This window comes from Pinus tabuliformis, chromosome 6 (genome assembly GCF_031772625.1).
Source record: "Pinus tabuliformis cultivar Carrire ecotype Pingquan chromosome 6, CPIR1, whole genome shotgun sequence".
Lineage (NCBI taxonomy): Eukaryota > Viridiplantae > Streptophyta > Pinopsida > Pinales > Pinaceae > Pinus > Pinus tabuliformis.
The window spans coordinates 1526078185-1526083803 of NC_142292.1; the positions used below are offsets into that span (position 1 = coordinate 1526078185).

The following is a 5619-nucleotide window of genomic DNA, read 5'->3' on the forward strand; positions in this document are numbered from 1 at the left end:
TCCCTTCCAGGAGAGACTGGAAAACGAGAGAGAGTTGTAGCTCTCTGCAGGTTGCAGCCTGCGTGCTGGTAAAGGACTGCACCAGTACAAAATCATTGTAAAAAGAATTTCTTGAAAGAAGATAGAGACATATTGCAGCAGGTGGTTTTCTCCCGCATTGGGTTTCCACCTTACATCTTGTGTTCTTTGGTGTGACTGTCTATTTTCTTTATTCATGCTCATTATTTTATGGTACTGATATGCAAGAATAATTCAAAAGATCAAATAAGGAAGATTTGGTAAATTGCTTGATAATACTGATTCCCCCCCCCTCTCAGTATTATTTCCAACATCCATATGTCAGAATGGATTTCCGAGGCGACCCGGATTTGGCGCTACCGGCTGGTAAGCAGTGGAGTACTCTAGGTAAAGTGATTCGACCACATCTTTGTTTATCAGCTTTCTAATGTTTTTGTGTTTTTTTTAAATTTTATCAAGACTAATCGATATCATATGTGTGTGTAGATATTGGGCCAGTACGACCAGTGGCACGCCCACAGGTGGCAGTTGCCGCTCCAGTAGGAGAGGCTGTAGGGAGGGCTGTCCTTCACGATATGGACATAGCGGAGACCCTGGTAGTACTGCAGGATCAGATCGAGGGTCTCACTCTCGGTATTCAGGATGTGAGGACCGACGAGCTACCTCTGAGGCTACAGTGCCATACTACTGGTGTGCTGAGTTGATGGACTAGGCTCTTGCATATGATCACACAGGCTGTGACATGTTATCACCAACATCATTAGTCTAGGATTCTTTTTTGCATTCATTTTTGAGTTTCTTGGTCATATGACCAGTTTTGTCTTGGACACAAAACATTTTGTAAAAAACTATAAACAGTTATATATTTTTGATTTTCAGAGTTTTATTCTGGTTAAGTTATGCAATCCTGATGCAAATATTAATATAAAATGCTTTCTTTACAAATGTTGCAAATGTCTATCTAACACATAGTTTTCTAATGAATCAGTTAATTTAATGGAATCAAATTGTCTTTCCAAAATCTTTACTCTTAGGAACATGTGATAAATAGCTGGGTTTCAAACAGAATAAACGCTAGTCAGTTGTAGAATGATGAGTTGTGAATCTATCCTGACAACGAGTTGGCGTATACCATGTGAAATGGTATCAGAGAGAAGTTCAATCAACGCACTATATTCAGCGATGTTGTTCATCGACCGACCAATACATATCCCCCTGAAACTCACTAACTTGCTTCTTGGAGTGAAAATGGCCCAAGCCGCAGAAGATAGATTCCACGTACTACAACTAGCTCCGTCGGCATACCCAACAAATTGTTCCAAAAATTCTAACATCTGCAATCAAATGTAAATTGGATTACCTAACCAAAATGATAACTCCTAAAAGAAAACAAAAATGTAACAAAAATATATATGCAAAGAGTGCACTACACTTAATCAAGCATAGTAACGCTTAAGATACAACCCGTTTCGGGGTTGCGATAGTGGAATCCCATCATAATCGACCAGCTCGTAAGCTCCTTTTGTCAATACTCATTTAACAATGTAGGGGCCCATCCATAATGGTTTGAATTTGCCTGCTCCCAATTTGTTAGAGTCCTGATCGTAAAGTAGGACTAGGTCACCTTCTGAGAAGACATGAGGTTTGACATTTTTGTCAAATTGTGCCTTGACACATTTCTTGTGTGCTTCGTTAGTGTTGGGACTCAGAAATGTCATATTTCCATCCACCTTTTTCTTCACTATTCCTTACATCTCATCATCCCATTAACCTGTTATCATATCACTTTCATACATACATTTGGGTTTCACCTTCCTATTTTCCATTTTATTCATTTTTGTATTATAAGTGAATTCATGATTAATTATTAGAAAATGTACATATTTTTATATATATATCTCAAGAATATGTGAGTTTTGTGATGTAGGAAATATGTGAAGAATTAATATCTCCTCCACCATATCAAGGAGATAATTATGCAAGCCTTTTTCTACGGAGAAAATCATGGAGGCATATCGAGAAAATCATGGAGGCATATCTTATCCTAAGGAGAAAATCATGAAGACATATCTTATCCAAGATATGAGAGAGATTTGTGGGATCATGTTTGAGAGATTTGTGCGATGATATCTTGTAATAACAGGAAACTAGTTGAGAGTGCTTGAGAGAATATTGGATATGTAATTATGGAAAGGTTATCTTCCTCATGTATATAAGAGAGTGCTCTCTCTTCATTGGGGTGAATAATGAATAATAGAGAATGGAGATTAACTTTGATTCTTTCTTGATTTGTAATTTAGTTTTTGTAATATAATTTGACATAGTTTTATTGTCATGAGCTCATATCTGTTGTTTGCCATTCACTTCTTCACATGTTGTATTTATTTTCCTTTATGCAATTTCATGCTTTCCTAGTTAGTGTTTCAATGCTTTAATTTGATTTCAGTAATTTAGATTAGATTAGATTAGATTAGTTCCACTTCAGTCCTGCATATACAGTGCATGTGTCTCGTAAGTCTACGGACCTCGGATTGATAAATTAAATAGTTGGGTAAGTACTACAACGGAATTAAACGAACATAGTTTCACCCAACATTTTGGCGCCGTTGCCGGGGAGGCACGATGGATTGAAGTTTAGTTTGATTTTTCTGCAAGTGTGTTTAGACATGTTCCTAACTCCGAGGTGTTAAATGCGGTAAGACGTGGGGAACAGCCTACGCATCGCATTCGAGATACCGTAATGGGCTCGACCTCTTATGGATCAGGGCATGTAGGGTGTGTTTACATTTATGCAAGTGTGAATTTTGATTTCTGCAGGTGTGTTTGATTTTCGCAACTGTGAAGAATGTGTGATGAATTCATTGTTCATGGTTATAATTGAAGCATTCAATTACTCAATTAATGTGCAATCCTTGTAAGAGGGTTTAATTGAGTATTGAATTCAAGATTATTTCTGTGGTCCTTTTGTTTTTAGTGTGCTGATTTTTATTTGTTTTTTTTCTTTCAACATGATTTTATAATGAGTGTCAGCTTGGAACTACTCACTCAGATCCTTGCAGAAGTTGGAATCTCCTCTTCCCTGGAAAAGGAGATCTGGACAAAAATTGAAAGTTCAACTACTCCCCAAGAAATAAATGAAGAATCTTGCGTATCTGATGGCGAAAAACCATTCGAACAGGAGATCGAGGAAGAAGAGCAGCAGATCGGAGAAGAAGAACAGGAATTACAGCAGAATCTGAGTAAGAGTAACTGTGCTTATCAAAGCTTCATCGAACAATGGTTCCAGGTAAGTACTAGATTAGATTCATCTTTTAATTTTTTAGTTGATTTGCAGTTACAGCAACCAGACTCATTCACTGTCAAATATTTTCATCCATCATTTGACAAATTGCTACTGAATCTATTGTTGTCACTGCTACGCGAATGGCTTCATTGGAAGTTCAACTACACGTAGCTAATTTGTAAATTCTAATTAGTATAGAGTAGGTAGGCTTTCAGTTTTAGTTTTTGCTTTCATTTTTAGTTCTGCTTTTACCTAGAATAAGTATGCTCTCCTCCTGCGTCTTTGTACGATCTCGAGGATCAGAAAATAGGTTTCAGTTTTGCTTAGAATAAGTATGCTCTCCTCCTGCGTCTTTGTACGATCTTGAGGATCAGAAAATAGGGATGATAATGACTAATTTCAAGAATAAATTCATTTTTTTTTGCAACGTGCTTCATCACCAACATTTTTCGATATGCAAATCTTTGTGTCCATTTGTTAAAAAGAAAATTTAAAACTAACCATTTTTGTTTTTAAAGATAGGATTAATTTCATTTTCTAGACTGTTACTAATAAATAATAACATAAAATTAAAAAAAATAAAAAAAAATAAAAAAATAAAAAAATAAAATAAAAAATAAAAAATAATAACAGTGATCCACGTGATTCGGACGACCCCTCGGATTGATCGTAACAGAATTGGGTTTTCCACCTTCTTCATGCATTCGACAAAATAGCTTCAGAGCCTCTTCTCCATCCCCGCTCTGCGCACATCCTGCAATTTCCATGAAATCTCATTGGATCCGATTCCTAAAACCCGCATTTTATCAAAGAGTTCCATAGCCTTATCCCGAAACCCATTCTGAACATAACCTGCTATCATAGCGCTCCATGTGACCACATTTCTATGAGACATTCTGACGAACACTTCGCGCGCATTCTCCAAATGCCCACATTTCACATACATATTCATGAGGGCACTTTCTACAAAGGGATCCGACTCTAACCCTCTTTCTCTAATGAGTCTGTGGACTTCCCTGCCTTGCTGAAGATACCCAAGTTCAGCACAGGCTTTAAGAACACTCTTATCAGGTCGAATCCCTCGGCCCTGCATTAGATGAAAGAGGGCGATGGCTTCTTCGCAATCGCCATGTTTTGCATACCCTCCAATCATTGTAATCCATGAAGACATTGCTGGAGATTCATTGAGAAAGCGAAATGGCTGGTCATCCATATTATCCCGAGGACCTGCAACTGCCTGGATATGTGCCTCTCTTCCTCCCTCCATCCCAGATTGTGGGTGTGTATGGGATTGCCTCTGTCCTTGTTGTTACTCTCATCTGGTTCATCTCAGGAAGATGCTCCAAGATCTCATCCATTGATAGAATTCTTATGTGTTGGTGGGCGTTTACTGGATTAACTCATCTGGTTCTCGAAGGGTATTTTGTTTTCTCTCCAAACTTTTACAAGCTCGAATCTCCTTTTTACCTGGCGGAAGTTTGGAAAGGGTACAACAAGGGTGATTCAAGGTATGCAGCAAGAGATTCTGCTGTAGTTACAGTAGAAGGAATCACTGCTGTAATAGAGGGACCTGCCTGCCTTCTTGCTGTGTATGCAATAGCAGCAAGGAAGCCATACAATTACACACTCCAATTGGCAATTTGTTTGGGCCAACTTTATGGTGACATTGTATATTTTGTTACAACATTTTTGGAAGGTGACAACTTCTCTGCTGGTCGATATTACTATTGGCTTTACTTTGTGTTGGCAAACAGCTTCTGGTTGGTAATACCTTCAATATATTGCTGTAAGATGCTGGAAAAAATAAGTCACGCTTTCTTGACGGCAAAACCAAAAAAACAGCTGATTCCCGAGCCAGGGAGTTCGTCTTGAGCATCGCAGTTATTAATTTATTGCCACATTAATCTGGTTTGAATATTGATAACTACGTGATTAATTATATTTTGAAATTTGAGCCTTCCTTCGACATTACCCTAGCTCTCCAGTCTTTGGCCACCCACGCCAATTGATTTTTATTGCCACAAGCTTCACGAAATCGCACCAGTCTCAACACGTGATTTTAAAATGGATTTTTTGCGCAAACCAGGATGAATTAACAAAAACTGAGACATGGGTTTTCTCCGGAATGGGGGTAATTAGGTGACTTGCGAGAAATTTCCTGAAATTTGCAGTGGTTTAGGAGAAAATTGGGTTTCTTTCGAACCGAATTTGATAGATTGCGCCAAAATCCGATTTTCCAGATCTGATTTTCGTGGTTAAAATTCCCGCTTCAGACAGTGGGAGAAAGCGCTATAAATTAACACTTGTCCTGTATTTTC

General features: G+C 38.1%; 1 pseudogene; it reads left to right on the forward strand.

Moving 5' to 3' along the window:
• Positions 1-4468: 4468 nt before the first annotated feature.
• On the forward strand, positions 4469-5212 carry LOC149264537 (putative 3-beta-hydroxysteroid-Delta(8),Delta(7)-isomerase pseudogene; annotated as a pseudogene).
• Positions 5213-5619: the final 407 nt, after the last annotated feature.